Source organism: Macrotis lagotis, chromosome 6 (genome assembly GCF_037893015.1).
Source record: "Macrotis lagotis isolate mMagLag1 chromosome 6, bilby.v1.9.chrom.fasta, whole genome shotgun sequence".
NCBI lineage: Eukaryota > Metazoa > Chordata > Mammalia > Peramelemorphia > Peramelidae > Macrotis > Macrotis lagotis.
Window position 1 is genome coordinate 199,453,268 of NC_133663.1, and position 21,617 is coordinate 199,474,884.

Genomic DNA, 21,617 nt, shown 5'->3' on the forward strand with positions numbered 1-21,617 from the left:
TAAAAGAAATAAGTTAACCAAATTACCAGTAACAAAAATGAAAAGGCTGAACTAACCACCAATGAGGAGGAAATTAAACAGATACTAAGTAGCTTTTTTTCAAACTGCGTGCCAATAAATTTGAATGAAATGGATGAATGAAATGGATGAATACTTACAAAGTGCCCAGATTAACAGAAGAGGAAATAATATACTTAAATAACCCCATTTCAGAGAAATTGGAGAAACTATCAATAAACTTCCTAAGAAAAAGTCTCCAGGTCCAAAAAAGATTTACAAGTGAATTCTTTCAAACATTTAAAGAACAATTAATTCCTGTTCTACATAAACTCTTTTAAAAAATAGGAGAAGAAGGAGTTCTGCTAAGACATCATGGGGCTGATGCAAAAACTAGGAAGAAGAAAGCATTCAAAAAATTATGGATTAATCTCCCTAATTAACATTGATTCAAAAATCTTAAAAAAAATTTGTAATGAGATTACAGCAAGTTATTATTACCATGATAATACACCATGATCAGGTAGGATTTATAACAGATAGACAGGGATGGTTCATTATTAAGGAAGCACTCAACATAATTGAATGTATCAATAACAAAATCAATAGAAATCAAATGGGATTGTCTCAATAGGTACTGAAAAAGCCTTTGATAAAATACATCCAATCCTATTAAAACACTAGAAAGTTTAGGAATAATGGAGTTGTTCTTAAAATAATGAGTATCTATCCAAAGCATCAACAAATATTATTTATGATCGGGATAAACTTGGAGCATTCCCAATAAGATCAGATCAATAAGATCACCATTACCATTCAATATAGTATTAGAAAGGTTAGCTTTGGTAATGAGAAGAAAAACAAATTGAAGGAATCAGAATTGGCAAATGAGGAAGCAAAACTTTCACTTTGCAGATGAAATGATAATATACTGAAAGAACCCAAGAAAATCATCTAAAAAACTCCTTGAAACAATTAACAAATTCAGCATATAAAATAAATGCACATAAATCATCAGCATTTTTATATTTGTTAATTTTGAGAAAATTTTATATTGATTTTCTGTCATTTTGACTGATGTTTTTATATCTATGCTTCAGATAAATCATTCTTTTCAATGCCATGTAATTATCTATGATTCACCAGCAATATAAACTTTTATTGATTTTAGCCATAGAATGAGGAAAGAATGTAATGATATTTGTATGGCATATTTAACATTCATAGGTATATTTCTTGTTCAAATGATATTCCTGATATTATAGAAAAAGTGAGAAATTAGGCATAATTGATTTTTCACAATGCACATTTTATTGACTCATATATTGAAAAACTAAATAAGAAAAATTTTAGAAAGTACTATTCCTTTAGTATTATTCAACTTTGACTAAGAAAAATGTCCTTGGGACAGCTACGTGGTGTTGATAGTGGTTAGAGCATCTGCCTGGGAGTCAGGAGAATCTGAGTTTAAATATGACCTTGCCTTAAATGAATCAATTTTTTTTAGAAAATAAAAGATTAGCTACATGAAAAAAATGAAATGCTTTTTTGGTAGGAATATTGATGATAAGAATTTAATTTAAAGGATCTAATACATATATATATCATGATATATAAATGTATACACTATCAAGAACCTATTCTCCAATGGATAAATGGTCAGAAGATCAAATAGATAGTGATGACTTGAAGCCAGATTTTCCTTACTATCCATCATATCAACATTGGACATTGAACTCCAATTTGAATGGGCATTTCTTGGTGACTTAAATTTTTTTTTTCCTATCTCATCTCCTTTTCTAATATTTTGGTGCAGTTTTTTTTGTATTACTTTCTGAATCATGGAACTTGGACTTTTTTATTTTTTCCCTAGAAGACTGATTATCCTCAGATGGTTTATTTTTTAATCTCTCATTGATTTATTTTTCTTAGTTTTTAGATCTTCTGTGTTCTAATCTTGTATTTTGATTGTTTTTGATTATTTTTTCATTTTTGTATTTTCTAATTTCACATCTGCAATTCTCTTTTGATGAAAATTTATTCCTTTGGAGAACTATTATTTTATTTAAGTCTTCTATGATTATTTGTCTTTTTTTGAGAGTCATAATCCTTGTCTTGTTGTCCATCCATATTTCCTCTTTTAATAATTGTATTTTTTTAATCTTTTTGCAAGTTAAGTTGTTCCATCATCATGGGGAAGAGAGTCTGAGAAGAGACTCATAAAATTTATTGTAATGTTTTCCCTTCTCCTTGGATTTTTATATCAATTTCCGTAAATTAATAGAATTTAATAATTTTCAGATTATTTCTTACTTTTTGTCTTATTTTTCCCCTTAGTCATTCTAATGACTTGTTTCCTACTTTTCTTATCATTAGTTCTTTCTTCTAATATTCTTTCTGACTTTTATTATTCATTCAGCTTCATGAATTTCTTACTACTTTTATTTGAGTTTATACTGACACATATAAGACTACAGATTTAAATCTAGAAAAGAATTTAGACATCATTTATTTCATCCACTTCTGCTTTCAGATGTGAAAATTAAAACCTGAAGAGAATAAATGGCTAGGTTTTCACAAAGGCAGAATTTGACCAAGTTGGAATTTAAAACTAAGTCACATGACTTCAAATCGAGTGCTCTTTACATTTATCTTGATTTTGGTGCATTATTCTAGAATTCAATCATCTTTCTGCAATTCCAATTTATAATCTGATAGGAAAATGATGATGAGTGTGCTCAAGTCTACTTTTTCATTTTGACAGCTTTACATCAGAAACAAAAATACAACCCATACCTAGTCTTAAGGATAATATACAATGCCCTTATATAGTGCATAGAACCAATTCCAGGATATCATGCAGTAGGAAATCAATATGAGCAGAGAAATTATTTCTTTTTGAATGTGATAAACTTGTTTATAAAGTAAGTCAATTGTGATCCTAGAGAGGTAAGAACCGTGTAATGATAACAAAAAAAGAAAAATGCTTATATGAAATGCTTAAAATTTTATCATTAATATCAGTTGATTAATGGAAAGATACAACCATAGTAAAGAGCAATTATAATGTAGCCTGAATATTATTTAGAATTAAAATATAGTATACAATGTCCAACATCTTATTAAATCATTTAAAATGCTGGTGTTTTTTTAATTGCAGCCTTAAACTTGATAATATGAAACATTTAAACTTATTGGCATGTCAGAATTGTTGTAAAGATACATTGAAAGAAAATGAAAGAGAAAAATGTAAATTTCTTTAATTTCCAATTAAAAATAGAAAAAATACATTTAATGATGGTTATTTATAGCATTTCAAGACATTTTGATCTTGTTAGAAGCACTCTTTTATTGTTAAAAATAATTTCTAAGTGGAATAAGATGAATAGTATTATTTAAATATATTCTATTTTGCTAAAATAGCTACATTATGGACCATGGGTTTCTTAATCTCACAGTCATCCCCAAAACTCTCTAAGGCTATCTAAAATACAGATGAATTGTCAATTGTTGTTGATGGAACAAGTTTCCTAGCTAGTAGTTCCTTTAAAAGATTAAATCAAAGGTTCAATTTTCTTCCTTCTCCCAAAGTAAAAGTTTTTGCAGTATATAGGAGAGAAAACATAGGCATTCTAGCTCTAAGAGATTTGTGATTTAAGACTAAAATTCCATCACATCAAATCTAGCATTTTTTTGTCTAGATATTGTTTGTATCTACATAAATCATTCTCTTTCTTCTTCTCCTCCATATTCTCTTTTTTCTCTCTATTACCTCCTCCTTCTTTTCCTTTTCCATATCCATCCTCTCCTTTTAGCGGGTTGGTTATTTTACACAAGGATAGAAATTAATATATTTAATTAAAATATTAATATAGTCATCTTTCTATAATATTTAACTGAAAGTAACTCAAAACCACATTTCTATGCACTGGATGAAAGATTTTTACAGAAATAGTTCTGATAGACATGATAGATTTTGAGTACCTAATCTATGTGATTGAATGTACTTTATTTGGCTTCTACAGGCTTAGCCAGAAAAATATGAATTGGTTTAAACAATTACTCAAGTTTATTTTTTTTAATGGACTGTAAAAAACCTCTAGGGAATTTGCTATTGTTTTCTCATAATCATAAGAAAATAAGGTAAAGAAGTTTTTCTTGGTATAAATGATAGTTTTTTCTTATTTTGAAAATAAGGAAACTAATGAACTAAGGATCATTTGACTGAAATATTTTAGCTTATAACATAATTTTTGATGATTCTGTAAGTGGAAAGCATAAATTTTAATTTGGAGCTAATTTTGATTTAATCATTAATATTTGGAGACTTTTTTCCTTCAAAATTTTCCTGAATTTTTGTTAACTTTTTTAAAATTTGTAGACATTTCTACAACTTTATTTATGCTTCTTTATTATGTCTTACTTTAACAAATGAACTAGGCAAGCAAAATAAATTAAATTTATAATGGCTAGTTTTGCTTTCTGAAATCAGGTTGTGGGAAACAATGAGATAGAATTCAACTTTTGAATTATCTGCATATTTTTATTATACATTTTGTTGCTATCTGCTATCTTTTCATTTGGCCATACATGTGTAATGTGATTATTAAATTAAATTTTAAAATTTTAAGTAATTATTTGAGTTACCATCTTACATATTTTAACAGATCACTGTTTGTCCTTATGGTTTTAAAAAGCTCTTCATGGCATTAAGAGAAACTAGACAATATTTTTTATTTAACTATGAGACAATCTAATGAAGAGGGAAAGGGAGATGGACTTGGAGTCACCAGGAGGACCTGAATTCAAAAATTTTGTTGATGTTGTCCATGTGTTTGGAGATTTAACCTCTCTGAGCCTGGTTCCTCATCTTTACGATAGACTTAAGAATGCTTGAAGTACTTATTGTTAGGACCAAATGAGTTAATGTAAATGAAGTACATTGCTGTGATATATATATATATATATATATATATATGCCATTAATACTATGCAAATTTGTTAAAAATTAAAACATTTAGTGAAATGTTATCTATCATCAAAGTATGTGCAAGCTGAAAGTTCTCTTGAATTCCAAAGGCCTTGATATTTATTTTATCATATTCGTCATTCTATCAGTGAGAGCAGCTTTATTCTTCTTTACTTTTACTTAATTCTTCAAGACTGAAAATGTTTCCCTCCACTTACTACCTTTCGGAGATAATTGCAAGAAATTTTGGGTATGTTATTTTCTGCCCACATGATTTCTCTCTTTACTGAAAATTCCCAGTTCATTAAACATTTTACTAAACATTGAGAATTATGTATAATTTTTATTTAGTTTCCTAATCATGCTGAAATTTAAAGTCAACTTTAAATGTGCTTTACAGTTTTTAACTTAATTTTGCAATGTTTTCATGAAAATAATTCATCAGAGAAAATCTTTAAAGACTTATGGCTTATTACATTTTCTCTCATTCTGCTAATTTATTAGAATAATAAATTTTCTCCCTTCATTGCTCCTGAAATATATTCCTTAACTGTATTTTGAAAAACTGGTTAAGACCCTTTTCATATTCCATACCAAACTCTAAGACAATGATCACAAATATACTTTCTGATTATTGAGTCTGGAAGAGTCTATTTACTTCATTCTTTGGAATGAAAATGGCCCACTGTTTTTGATTCAAGGTTTCATCCCATCTTGCCCTTTATTTTCACAACTTTTTATGGTTAGCTTATACAACATACTCTAACTCCTCTTTTTATCCACAAATTTGCCACACTTTATTTATTTAGGGTCATTTTTACCCTGCATTTCCTTTTCTTCCCCTTCCCCCCACATGCCTTATGATGCCTATTTTTGATTTATTAAAATTTATGCTTAAGGAAAAAGAGCTATTATATCCTTCCAGTCAAAAAAAATCTCAATCTACAATTCAGAGCTCTTACTTTGTTATATAATGTTCTTGCTGGTGCTAAGGCATTAAATATCCTTAAAAAAGCCATCAACCATTTGTCTAATATTTTAGTGACACTACTATGGCTTCTTAAATGGTGGATTTTCTTAAATTAAGAGGAATTTATTCTACTATTGCTAATTGCTTTCCTTAGGCAGATGTGTCTATATTTAGTATAAAGCAAGAGGTTAACATACAGGCTCTTAGTCATAATATTTTGGTTGATAAGGTGATTGGTAATGTAATGTGAATGAAAGAATTTAAGTATTTACTAAATCCAAAATCCTTAGAATCAGAATGCAAAGCAAAATAACTCTTGTTTTTAAGCAGTTCATATTCTAATTAGGGGGGGTGGACAAGATACATGGGCATTTTGACTGGGGAGAGAGAGGGTGGTCAGGATTTCGTTAATTTTTTGACTTTGTGGCACATACTGCTTTCTTTCTATTTCTCTCTTTATCTGGGTTAGCTTGCATATCCTTGACAGTTGGTTTAAATGGATGACCTCTTTTTCACAGTTGTTGCTTTCCTAGATGATGCCCATGAATCTCAACTTGAAGAAAGATTAGAATCTCAATTAGAGGAAAGATTAATGTAGGGATGTCTTGCCATTTCCAGGATTCTTTTTCCTGTCTGAAAGAAGTAGCTTGTATATGTGGATGGTTCACTTTCTATTTTATTTTAGTAGTCCCATGGCCACAGCCTACATCCCCAACTTTGGCTTGTTATCTCATAAACATATATAATAGATTCCTAGGGAGACTAAGTAAAAGTACCCAGAAAAGTATAAATCCAGTATTACCTTTGGTAAAATAACACAATGAACAGAATCTATTAATAGGGTTAGCAAATTCATCATTATTCTTGATAATGAAAATTACTATTGTGCTTTCTAATAGCCCAAATATTCTTAGATAATAAATTACATAAAGCAGCAGAATCAAGATGAGGTATAGTTTTGTTAAGTGGTAAAAACTCAAGAGCAATTGCTCTAAGTGTATGACTTCCTTTAAAAAGATATCTTTGGGCAGCAGAAAAATTATTTCCTGGTTTCTCAGGAGTATGTAACAGCTGAAATAGTGCTAGACTTCAGTTGTATGGATGCTTTATCATTTAGTTCATGCCTTCAAAAAGAGAAAAATATTATGGAAGACAATCTGAATGACCAGAATGAGCAGTGATATTCAACTCTTTTGGAAAGTCTGTAAATCATTTGAATAATAATAATAGCCTTTATTTTCATACTTTAGATGAAAATATTGAATATTAGTTAGGATTAGGCTGGGGAGGGAAACATTCAAATAAAAAAAATAGTGATTGAAAAAAACACCTAGAAGAAAAGTTCTAAAGCATGGCAAAAATATCCATTTTCTTTTTATTCTCTTCATTTTTTCATACCAAACTTGGGAGAAAAAAATCCTCTGCAGACTTAAATAGGTTCCAGATATCATTATTAGCTTACATCATTTCATTTGTGAAGTAAAACTCTTTAATAAAACCAGTAGTTTATTGAAAAGATGACTAGACAGATATACAGCCATAAAAACTGAGTCCTTCACATGGTTGCTCTCTGTTTTGTGAATATAGGAAAATCATTTAACCTCTTTGATCCTTAATTTTATCTTCTTCAAAATGGGATGATAATAATTGCATTGCTTACTTCACAGATTTGTTAGGATAAAAATGCTTTCTAAACAAATCTATTACATAAATTTTATTGATTATTTGGCTCTTTAGAGGAAAGTTATTCTAGAATGTATTAACTATATGAGGTTCTCAGTCAGTCAGCATTTTTAAGGTATACTTTATGATATATGACACATACTACACCACTCTGGGACTATGAAGAAAAATGAAATTATTCCTTGCCCACGAGTTAAATATTTTTCCTGGTTATTTGCAAATTATATTATATATATATATATATATATATATATATATATATATATATGTATATATATATACATATATATATATATATGAGAGAAATAGATGAAAGGTAATCTTAGAAGGAAATATATTAGCATTTAGGGAGAAAAGGAAAAATGTCTTGCAGAAAGTGGGTTTTGAACATAGTTAAAAAGAAAGTTATGAAATTTAAGAGGCAGAGATGAAGAGGGAGAGCATACTTGATGTGTTGAACAGCAATTGCAAAAGCATGGAAATAGAAGAGATCAGAGAAATAGTAAGAGGGCTACTGTGACAGCATAGTTGTTGGAAAAGGGAGTCAAGTATAATGTTTGAAAAGGTAGAAAGGGGCCAGATTGTGAAAAGTTTTAAATGATAATGGAATTTACATTTTTATAGAAGATAATGGAACTTTATTTAAATGGGAGGAGGGATGTCATATTAGTAGTTATTTTATGATTAAGGAAATAACTTTCAGCAAACATTTTTATAGATCCCTAGTTAGTTTACTTTTCTACTATTCTACTCACTATTGTTCTATTTTTCCAAAATGGACATTCCAAGACATTTTATCCTTCATCAAGTTTTGCCATGCCCTTCCCCCTACCTTCTCAGCTGAGTATCTCATTGAATACTTCATTGGACAGATTAAAACTATTTGAAGAGATCACATGCTTCTTTCCTACCCTTCTCATATAACTTTCACATCTATCCCATTTGTCTCAACCTTCACTTCTGTATCTAATAAGAAACTGCTCTTTCCTGTGCCAGGATACCCTTCCATAGCTATCTTAAATCCCTTCATTCAGTTCATTCTTCTTTAGCAGATTGTCTACCGACTCTTTCTCTGTTAGCTGAAAGCCCAACCATGTCTCCCCCATCTTTTAAAAAACTTTTACTTGATCCAACCATCGTAATAACTGTCTTCTCTCCTTTATAGCTATATTCCTTGGAAAAGGTATCATCTACACAGATGCCTTCCTTCCTATCCACTCAATATTTTCTTATCTTTTTGCATTCTGACTTCAAACTTAATCATTCAACCAAAAACTCTTTCTGCGAAGTTTTTAATGAGTTCATAAATTGCAAATGTTTTTTTTTCACTCTACATACTTTTTCACCTCTCTTTTCTTTCACTCATTTGGTAACTTTGTCCTACTGAATACTCTTTCTTCTCTAAATTTTTATAACAGTACTCTATCTTGATCCTTTTGCTACTTATTTAACTACTCTTGACTTTCTACCCTTTCCCTGCTATACTTAGTTATTATCAACTCTTTGGGTTCAATCATCATTTGAGTTCAGATATTCACTGATATTCATATCTTTCTCCTGAGCTGATCATCAAATGTTCTTGGGCATATTGAACTGAAACATCTCTAGCAATTTCTAATTCAACATATTAAAAAGATAGATGGAACTCAATATCTTCTCTAAAACCTCTCTTCTTATCAATTTTCCAATTACTGTAAAACTCTCAGAAGAGGAAAGCTTTGAAATTTCTTACAAAAATTCTAAAACCTTTTTTAGAAAGCTTTTGGATACAAGTCCACAAGAAGATTGTACATACACACACACACACACACACACACACACACACACACTCACATATATATATATGTATATTATATATATATATATATATATATATATATATATATATATATATATATATATATATATACTGTTTAAATTTGGATAAGATTAGTTAGTTCATGATGTTTTGTTTTGTTTTGTTTTAGTCACAACAATTCAGGAAAATTACCAAAGATGTAGATTGAGTTCCTTGAAACAGGAACTGATTTTGTTTTCTCTTTTTCTTTAGTTTCACAATGTCTTAGCAAAATGCTTGGTATATACTCGATGCTTAATAAATGCCAGATGATTGTGAGTCACCTCTAAGTAAAGTGGAAAATTTAATGCTATAGAAAGGAAGTTTGTTTTTAGAAAGGAGTAGATTGAAACTTTCCATAGGAAGATAGATTAGTGATTTTTTGATTAAAAACTCAAAACATACAAACACTTTTGGGGCTTAAGTGAACAATTTTCAGTTTAGAAAATACATGGCTAAGAATGATCATTAATTTTATAAAGATTACTCAGCCAGTAGGAAGCTTTTAATCACAATGCAGTCTAGGTCCCAATGTCTTTCTGCCATTGAATGTAATATTTTCTGATACGACTCAGAATTTCAATCTACATGCAGCTTTGTCAGCTGACTACTGAGTACTTGAAATTTAACATTTTTTGGCCTTTCCCAACACAACTTTATTTTTTAAACATTATTTGAATATTGTATTGTTTTTCTAACTACATACAATGGTAATTTTTACCAATCTTTTTTTGTAGTTTTGAGTTTTACAATTATTCTCCCTCCCTCCATTCCCTCCTCCTACCCCCTGACAGAAAGCAATTTGACATAGATTCTACATTTTCAGACATAGAAATAGAATTTGTTGTGAGAAAAGGATCAGATTCCAAAGAAAGAAAGAAAACATTAGTGGTAACAAAATAACATAATACATGACAATTTTTAAAATTTGAAGATTAAACACCACAGTCTTTCAGGATATGGATGGCATTTTCCATCCCAAGTCCCTTAAAATTGTCTTTAATTATTGTACTACTGAAATGAACAAGTCCATCATGGTTGATCATCCCATGTTGTTGTTAGAGTATGCAATGTTCTTCTGGTTCTGCTCATTTCACTAAATAGCAATTCAAGCAGATCTTCAAGGATTTTCTGAAATTCCATCCCTCATGATTTCTTATAGAACAATATTGTTCCATCACACACACACACAAATATCTATCTATCTATCTATCTATCTATCTATCTATCTATCTATCTATATATATATATATGAGTGTGTGTATATATGTATGTATGTATGTATGTATGTATGTATTTGCCCTTTGCTCTCCAGAAAGGTTGGATCTGTTCACAACTCCACCAACTATGCATCCCAGTTTTCCCACCTTCACTCCAACACTGATCATTTTCCTTTCTGGTGATTTAGAATGATTTTTCATATGACTGTAGATAAATCTGATTTCTTTGTCTGAGAATTACCTTTCCACATCCTATGAAAATTTATTTATCAAGTAGAGAATGACTTTGTTAAAATAAATTTGATTCAGTACTCTATATATTTTAGGAATGAGTCCTTTGTCAGAAACACTAGCCATGAAAATAATTTCCTAATTTACTGCATTGCTTTTAATTCTGGTTACAGTAGTTTTGTTTATGGAAAATCTTTATTAATTTAATGAAATCAAAATGATCCAGTTAGTTTTTTATAATATTCTCTGTCTCTTCTTTGGTCATAAACTGCTGCCCTTTCCATAGATCTGACATGTAAATTATTCCTTTCCTCTCCTAATTGCCTTATAATATTATCTTTCACGTCTATTATCTTTCACCTTAACTTGGTATAAGGTGTGAGATGCTGGTCTATGCCTAGGCTTTACCACACTAGCTTTGTTTTCCCAGCAGTTTTTATCAAAGAATAAGTTCTTATCCCAGAACCTGGAATCATCGGGTTTATCAAAGAGTAGATTGCTATAGTTATTTACTAAGATCTCTTTAGCACTTAAACTATTCCACTGATCTACCACTCTTCCTTAGCGAATACCAAACAGTTTTGATGATTGATGCTTTATAATATAATTTTAGATCTGGTATAGCTTAGGCTGCCTTCCTTTGCATTTTTTTTTCATTAATTCTCTTGAAATTCTTTTTGAATGTTTTTGAAAACAATGTAAGTTTATTTTAATGAAAACTCAAGTTTACAATCATTTAGTAAATGAGAAGTGAACACTTCATTCCTATCCCATGATGTTTATGAAAATACCTTGTCAGTAAATAAATATTTGTGAACAGATTAAGGGTAAGGCAGACTGGATGATAAATCACGTCTGCTGTTCACATCCCTGCATGTGACTCACATGAGTAAAAAACTGCACTGGAAAACAGACTAAACAGCTACTAAATATCATCCTAACCATTCAATGAGCCCAGTGGTAAATACTTTGTGCTCACTCAAACAGTGAGTAGCAAACACTACTAACAAATGACAGATGATGACTGCATTTCCACCTTTTGCTGAAGAGGTTTTGATAGAAGCACTGGTTTAAACTTGCATTGTGTATCACAACTATAAAAATGGCTTTAAGAATTCCATGGAACTTTTAAAGTGCTACTATCAATATTGTGTTATTGCATGTTGTATGGGTTATGGCCAAAGTCTATGTCAATTCCACCATTTCTAAATGTGAGAGAACTGGGAGCAGCTAGGTGGCGCAGTGAATAAAGCACCAGCCCTGGAGTCAGGAGTACCTGAGTTCAAATCCCTCCTCAGACACTTAATAATTCCCTAGGTGTGTGGCCATGGGCAGGCCACTAAACCCCATTTCCTGGCAAAAAAAAAACCCTAAAAAAATGAAAAAATAAACAAGAGAGAACTGTCCAGTACACAAAGGACCAATTTCACAAACCTACTGGTAAACAAATACATTTATATAAGAGGAACCTCAGGATGTCATATTTTATAGCTTTGGTCTTTAAAAAAAGTGGTCCACACTATACCCTCCTAAACACTGGTGTGTGCATTTCAAAATGAAGAACAGTTGGCTTTGCAGTGCTGAAGAATGAGGGCAGCATCACTGGTGAGAGGAGTATGCTAGCATTTGAGAGATGGGCTGCCTCCATCACAGCATTGGACTCTGTCCCTCAGGATTCATCTCACTGCTGCCAGGAGGAGGAATAGGTAGAATATCCAGCTCATCCACTTGAGGTGTTGGATGCATGACTACCATCTGGTCCTGGGGAATGTCCTTGGCAGCTGCTACTAGGTTTGTGATAAACTTACCTTTCACACAGTGGAAGTTCACAAGCCAACTTTTTCCTTCCTTCTTCTCCCAGGACATGACAGTAAAAGGTCTTTGGATATAGCTGAAGTTTACTTCTGGGCACCCACCAGGCCTTTTCTTGACTTTCTCTTTGTAAGTAGGATACCCTTCTATAACCAATCAAATCTTCTTAAGACCCCCCCATTCCTTCAAAACAGATTTGGCCACATCAATGTATTTGAAAAAATCTATACAACTTCGTGCTATAAATAATCTGTGAATATTCTTCTCCCATCTGTGGCGGGTATTCTTCAGCCCAACAGACCACATCATCATCTGTGAGTACCACTATATAACATTCTCTTTCACCACTTTGGGCACTGGCCACCATCAGAGGGAGGATCATTTCCTCTAAATAAAACTCAATTTTTCTACAAGCACCATCATTTGATAATTCATGCATGAGAACACTATTTAGTGCCAAACCAAACAAACGTCCCAAAATTACTTTACTGAGTAGAAAAAAATAGAAACTAAATTCATATGGAGGAACAAAAGCTCAAGAATTTCAAGAGAATTGGGACTCCCCGGCCATGTCATCTGAGGAGGGCCAATCAGTCCGGCTGCGAGCTAGGAGTTGAGCTTCCTCTCCTGCTGCCAGTCTGCGGACCCCCGACCCCGGCCGACTCATCAGGGCTGCCTGCAGGTTGGGGTGTGCTTTCAGAGCTGTAGTGTGAGGCCCCTGGAAGTGTGATGGCAGGACGCCTTCGTCCTTATGACAGCAACTCCAGCGATCCAGAAAATTGGGATGGGAAATTGCATGATAGACCTCGGTATTCAAAAGAGATACAAAGATAGTCACATGCTTCTCTTAGTTCAGGAATATATATGCCATCAGGACAAGGGATTATTCCGGTTTTGTATCCAAAATAGCTTGAACTACATTAGAACTCTGCTATTTCATAGTCTCCATTAGGATATGTGTACTTGTTTACTTATTTAAGTAAACAGCTCCAGTTCCAAACATCCTGCCCAACACTGTATTTGGCTGTGCAGTAAAAACAGATGGATCTACAACAATCTAGTATTATCCACAGCTAATGTTACTCATTCTGATGTTCTTATACTCCAAGCTCCCTTCTTGGCATTCTCATACATAAATATCATTTCCCCAGAAGTCTTACAACCTCCATCTGAACTTGGCTGACTGCTGTTTCTGCTGTTGTTCCCAACACTGCTACTGGAACCGTTGGGGGAAACTTTTTGAGGACGAGGACTGCTTGGGCAAGAAGAACTATGATCTTTTTCTTGCTCGATGTGATGCTGCCGAATGGGAGAAGTTACATTTCTAATATAGAAAGTTAACTGTGACTCTGCTTTTTCATGGGAGGAGTCCCGGGATCTGTCACCAGACCTTCATCTACCTCTTGACCCCTCATGTCCACCACTAGCTCCACGTAATCTCATTTTGTTGTGGTCCACTCCTCCTTTAATAGTGAAACAAGACGGGGAGCTTGAGTGTTTATAAAGTTTGCGAGGTCTATCATGCAATTTCCCATCCCAATTCTCTGGATCGCTGGAGTTGCTGTCATAAGGACGAAGGCGCCCTGCCATCACACTTCCAGGGGCCTCACACTACAGCTCTGAAAGCACACCCCAACCTGCAGGCAGCCCTGATGAGTCTGCCGGGGTCGGGGGCCCGCGGACTGGCAGCAGGAGAGGAAGCTCAACTCCTAGCTCGCAGCCAGACTGATTGGCCCTCCTCAGATGACATGGCCGGGGAGTCCCAATTCTCTTGAAATTCTTGAGCTTTTGTTCCTCCATATGAATTTAGTTTCTATTTTTTTCTACTCAGTAAAGTAATTTTGGGACGTTCTTTTGGTTTGGCACTAAATAAGTAATTTAATTTAGGTAGAATTGTCATTTTTCTTATATTAGCTCAGCTTATCCATGAACATTTGTTATTTGTCAGTTTTTTAGATCGGATTTCATTGGTGCAAAACGTGATTTATAGTTGTTTTCATAAAGTGTCTGAGTCTGCCTTGGCAGGTAGACCCCCAAATATTTTATGTTATTTGTAGTGCTTTTAAATGAAATTTCTCTTTCTATCTCTTGCTGTTATATCTTGTTAGTAATATATATATATATATATATATATATATATATATATATATATATAGACATTTTGAGAATACATAGGGTTTATTTTATATCCTGTGATTTTGCTAAAGTTGCTGGGTATTTCCAGTAGTTTCTTAAATGATTTTCAAGTGTTCTTTAGGTATACCAGCATGTCATTTACAAAGAGTGAGAGCTTTGTTTCTTCATTATTGATTCTAATTCCTTCACTTTCTTTATCTCCTCTTATTGCTAAAGCTAACATTTTTAATACAAAATTGAATAATAATGGTGATAAAGAACATCCTTCTTTCATATCTGATCTTATTGGAAATGCTTTTAGTTTATCCCCATTACATATAATGCGTATTGATGTTTTCAGGTAGATGTTGCTTATCATTTTAAGGAACATTCCATTTATTCCTATGCTTTCCAGTGTTTTTAGTAGGAATGGGTTTTGTATTTTGTCAAAAGTTTTTCAGGAACTTCTGGGACAGAGCCAAGATGGTGGCATGAAGGTACCATACTCCCAGAGTTTTTCCCTGCACAATGCTAAATAAAGCCTCTGCACAAACATTAAAGCTACAGATTCCACCAAAAATGCAAGATCCAAAGAAGTTTTCAAAGGTAGACATCATCAAGGATCATCAGAAAATGTCTGATTATTTGGGGAAATAGGAGAAGTTAAGCCTAGCTAACCAGCAGGAAGTTTTTAGCCTCAATGAAGTTTCGGTCCCCATAGCTTGACAATAGTATAAGTCCTGGCCTGGCAGCTATATAGCAAGCCAGCACAGAAGGACTTGACCCCAAACAAAGTCTGAACTGGGACGCTAGGGAAAAAGATAGCACTGAGTTCGGAACAAAGCATTGCATAGGCAGAACCTGGACCTAGTGGAGAAAACAAAGCTTTGCAAAGGCAATGCCTGAATTGCATAGGCATCCTTGGTCCATTGCAAGCCAGGATCAAATCCCAATCCCCACATAAAAATCTTGGGTATATACTCCCCTATAACCCAGGTTTAGAACTCAGACAAAGATGAGCAAAAAAGCTAAAAGAGTGCTCACTATAGAAAAATACTATGCAGATCAAGATTATAATAATACCACCTCAGAAGAAGAAAACAGGGAAAAATTACCTACAGGGGAAGTCTCAAAAGAGTCTATTTGGATTCAAATACAAAAGCTTATAGAAGAACGTTAAAAAAAAATAAAAACCAAAGAAGAGAGGAAGAAGAAAAATGGAAAAAAGAAATGAGAGTCATGCAGGAAAATTATGAAAAATTGTCAAAAGAAATCAACTCCTTTTAAAGTAAAAATAACCAAGTGGAAAAAGAATGTAACTCTTCAAAAAATATAATTGATCAACTGGGAAGTAATGCAACTTGGCAAAGAGTAAAATCAACCAACTGGAAAAGGAAACCAAAAAAAGCTAACTGAAAAAAATAAAACCCTAAATATTAGAAATGGATAAATAGAAACCAATGAATCTATGAGACTATAAGAATCCATCAAACAAAATAAAAAGGCTGAAAAAAGATTGAGGAACATGTAAAGTACCTTTAGGAAAAGTAAACAACCTGGAAAATAGATCCATGAGAAATGATTTATAAATTATTGAACTACCAGAAAGTCTAGTTCATAAAAACAACCTGGAAAATATATTTTTTTTCAGTAAATTATCAGGGAAAACTTTCCATATCTTCTAGAGAAAGAAGACAAAATAGAAATTGAAAGAAAACATAGAGCTCCAGAAAGAGACTACAGGATAAAAACTCCAGGGGCTATCATAGTCAAATTGCAGAATTCTCAAATAAAGGAGAAAATCCTGCAAACAGCCAAAAGGAGGCAATTTAAATAGAAAGGAAACCTGGTCAGGCTTATCCACTTCAACAATAAAGGAAAGGTGTACCTGGAATACCATATATCAGAGGGCAAAAGACCTTGGATTACAACCAAGAATTTACTATCCTGAAAAATTCAGCATATTTTGGCAGGAGAAAAGACAGATGTTCAACAAAATATAGCACTTCCAAAATTTCCTCATAAAAAGACCAGAACTGAACAGAGAATTCAGTCTTCAAATTCAGGACTCAAGAGATACATAAAAAGTAAACAAACAAAACATATGTTAATCAAAACCATCAAATTGTAGACAACAATATAGGAAAGATATAATACTTGAAATTTTTGAGAATTGTATTTCTCTTAGGATAATTAAAGAGTTGAAATATAATTGAAGAGATTGGATTTAGAAGATATGGATATGTCTGATTGTCTTTCCATTTAAGAGAACTAAGGTGATATCACTATATTTGAGACAAAAAACCTGTAAGAAAAGTGTTTACTCTAAACTTATGTGTCTCATTTTCCTTTGATCTACTTTAATTTTGCTTTGCACATAATGCTTAGCAATTTGGGGGAGGGAGAACATATTTAGAAGGGTTGGAAATGATCTGTATTTCAGTTAACAAGATTTTAAATTCCATGGTTGGGAGCAAAAGGAGGGGAGTGTGCCTGGGGTACAAAACATTCATGAAATGATTTGGCTTTGTGTGATACTTTTAAAATAGTATATCCTACTCTACAGGGAAGAGAGAGGAAGGGAAAGAAAAGGACAGAAGTGATTGATAAAAATGGAAGGCAAAGATATTAAGTGGAAAAAATAAAAGGGAAAGTTAAAATTTAAAAGAAAAGTTGAACGGAAAAAGGAATACAACTTTGGTGAGAAGGAATAAGAGGGAAGGAAAGAGAAATATAAATGGGGAAAGATAGCACGGAAGGAAATACAGAATTAGTAATCTTATCTATAAATGTGAATTGGATGAACTCTCCCATAAAATGAATTAAAAGAGGATAGCAGAATGGATTAAAAATCAGAAACCTCCAAAATGTTGGTTACAGGAAACACATTTCAAGCAGAAAGACACACACAGGGTAAAGGTAAAAGATCAGAGTAAAATATATTATGCTTCAACTGAAGTAAAAAAAAAATTCAGGGGTAATGATCCTGATCTCAGATAAAGCAAAAGCAAAAACAGATATCATAAAAAGGGATAAGGAAGGAAACTACATCTTAAAGGCAGTATAAGCAATGAAGCTATTTCATTATTAAACATGTATGCACCTAATGGTATAGCATCCAAATTCTTAGAGAAAAAGATGAGTGAATTTCAAGGAGACAGAGACAACAAAACTTTAATAATAGGGGACCTCAACTTCCCTTTCTCTCAGAACTAGATTAATCTAACCACAAAATAAGCAAGAAAGAAATTAAGAAGGTGAATAAATTCTTAGAAATCTTAGATATCACAGACTTCTGGGAAAAATTTAATGAGGATAGGAAAGAATATACTTTTTTCTCTGTAGTGCATGACACCCACACCAAAATTAACCAAGTATTAGGGCATAAAAAGTAATAATCAAAGGTAGAAAGGCAGCAATAATAAATGGAACTTCATATCATGTTGCAATAAATATTAAATTTAATAAAGGGTCATGGAAAGAGAAATCAAAAATTAATTGGAAACTAAATAACTTAATTTTAAAGAACATGTAGACCAAACAGCAAATCATAGAAATAAGAAATAATTACATCCAAGAAAATGATAACAATGAGACATGATACCAAGATTTATGGGATGCAACTAAAGCAGTTTTTAGGGGAAATTTTTTTTCTTTAAATGCTTATATAAATAAAATAGAGGAAGAAGAGATCAATAAATTGAGTATGCAAGTAAAAAAATAGAAAAAAACAATTAAAGATCCCCAATTACATACCAAATTAGAAATTCTTAAAATCAAGGGAGAGATTAATGAAACTGAAAACAAGAAAATGATTGATCTAATAAATAAAATTAAGATTTGATACTATGACAAAACAAATAACATAGATAATCCTTTATTAATTTGATTTAAAAAACGAAAGAAGATATCCAAATTACCAGTATCAAAAATGATTAGTGTGCATTACTACTAATGAGGTGGCTATTAAAGAGATATTTCAGAGCTTTTTTTGTCAAACTACATGGCTATGAATTTGATAACCTGAGTGAAATGGATTAATATTTACAAAAATGCAAACTTCCCGGATTGACAGAAGAGGAAATAATATACTTAAATAACCCCATTTCAGAAAAAGACATTGAAGAAATCATCAACAAACTCCCTAAGAAGAAATCTGCAGATCCTGATGAATTTACAAGTGAATTTTACCAAACATTTAAAGAACAATTAATTCTTATTACACATATAACCTATTTAAAAAATAAGAGAAGAAGGAGTTCTGCCCAATTCTTTTCAAGATGCCAATATGGCACTGATATGAAAACCAGGAAGAACCAAAACAAACAAAGAAAATTATAAACCTATCTCCCTAATGAATAGTGATGCAAAAATCTCAAATAAAATTTTAGCAAAGTGATTATAGCAAATTATTCCTAGAATAATACACCACAATCAGGTAGGATTTATACTAGGTAGATAATAGTTTCAATAATAGGAAAATACTCAACATAATTGAACACATCAATAACAAGACCAAGAGAAATAGAATTATCTCAATAGATACTGAAAAAGTCTTTGTTATAAACAAGATCCATTCCTATTATAAATATTAGAAAGAATAGGAATAAATGGGGTTTTTCTTAAAATATAAACACTCTCATATCTAATACCCATCAATAAATGTTATATGCAATGAGGGTAAACTAGGAGTACTTCCAGTAAGATCAGGGATGAAACAAGAATGCCCATTATCACCATTTCTATTCAATATAGTATTAGAAATGCGAGCTTTAGCACTGAGAAGAAAAAGAAATTGAAGGAATCAATTGGCAGTGAGGAAGCAAAACTTTCAATATTTGCAGATGATATACTTACTTAGAGAATGTGAGAAAATCTTAGAAAAAACTCACTGAAACAATTAACAAATTCAACAAAGTAGCAAGATATAAAATAAACCCATATAAATCATTAGCATTTCTATATATGGACAACCAAGCCCAAGAGCAAGAGATAGAAGGAGAAATTCCATTTAAAATAACTGCCCATAATATTAAATCCTTGGGAATCTACCTCCCAAAGTCAACTCAGAAACTGTATGAACAACATTACAAAGCACTTCTCAGGCAAATAAAGTCAAATTGGAAAAATATCATGATTAAGTTGAGCTAATATAATAAAAATGACAATTCTACTCAAATTAAATTTCTTATTCAGTGCCATACCAAATAACTACTTTACCAAGCTAGGAAAAAATAGTAACAAAATTCATCTTGAGCAACAAAGGTCAAGAATATCAAGGGAACTGACAAAATAATATAAAGGAAGGTGGCCTAGCTCTACCAGATATACTATACTATACTACCAGATATACTATAAAGCAGTAGTCATCAAAACTGCCTAATACTGTTTAAGAAATAAAGAAATGCATCAGTGGATTTAGGACAGGTTCAAAAGATACAGTAGGAAATAACTACAGTAATCTAATGTTTGACAAACTCAACGACATTAGCTTCTATGATTAGAATTCACTATTTGACAAAAATTGTTGGAAAAACTGGAAAATAGCTGGCAAAAACTAGACATAGATTCACATCTCACACCCTAAACTAAAATAAGGGCAAAATGGGTATAATATTTAGACATAAAATACGATACCCTAGACCAATTAACAGACCAAGAAATATTCTCTCAGATCTATGGAAAGGGGAGAAATTTATGACCAAACACAAAACAGAGTATATAATAATTTGCAAAAAGGATGATTTTGACTACATTAAATTAAAAAGCTTTTGCACTAATAAAACAAATGCTGCCAAAAGTAGAAGGAAATCAGAAAGCTGGGAAATAAATTTCAAAGCTAGTGGTTCTGATAAAGTTTTCATTTCTAAAATATATAGAGAATTGCATGAAATTTATAAGGATATAAGTCATTCCCCAATTGATAGTCAAGAGATGTTTTCAAATGCAGTAATTAAAACTATATACAATCATATAAAATGTTCCAAATCATTAGAGTGGAGAAATGCACATTAAAACAATTATGAGGTATCACCTTACACCTATCAGATTGACTCAGAAGACAAAAAAGGGAAAATGATCACTGTTGGAGAGATTGTGAGAGGAATGGGACATTAATCATTAATCCATTGTTGGTGAAGTTGTGAACTCATCCAATCATTCTGGAGAACAATATGGGGCTATTCCCAAAGAGCAATGTTCATTCCGTATGCCCCAAAAATTCCAATTCTAGGCCATATTCAGAAGAAATCATAAAAAAATGGGAAAAGTTCCATATTTCACAATATTCATTAGTGGCTTTTTGTAGTAACAAAGAATTGGAAATTGAGGGGATCCCTATCAATTGGGGAATGGTTAAGCAAGTTAGTGTATGAATATTATAGAATACTATTGTTCTATAGGAAACCAAAAATGATCAGATTCTAGAGAAGCATGGATAGAATTACCGGATCTGAGGCTGAGTGAAGGGGAGTAGAAACAAGAGTACGTTGTACACATTAACAACATTGTGCAGTGATCAACCTTGGTGGATGCAGCTCCTCTCAGCAGTTCAGAAAGCCAGGGCAACCCTAGGAGTATGGCTATGTACAATACTATCTCCAACCAGAGGAAGAAAAACAAAACAAAACAACAACACAAAAATATTCTTCACATATTGTTTTTTTTTTTCTTTTTGGCAAAGATGTTAAGTGACTTGTCCAAGATCAGACAGCTAAGTGTGTGATTAAGTGTATAAGGCCAGATTTGAAAAAAGGTCCTCCTGACTCCAGGACTGGTGCTCTA

The 21,617-nt window shown here is 32.2% G+C and overlaps 1 protein-coding gene and 1 pseudogene across 1 annotated transcript in view; one reads left to right on the forward strand and one right to left on the reverse strand.

The window, feature by feature from the left end:
- ROBO2 (roundabout guidance receptor 2) overlaps positions 1–21,617 on the forward strand; it is a 795,143-nt gene that overhangs the window by 457,191 nt on the left and 316,335 nt on the right.
- On the reverse strand, positions 12,555–14,309 carry LOC141491971 (BTB/POZ domain-containing protein 10-like; annotated as a pseudogene).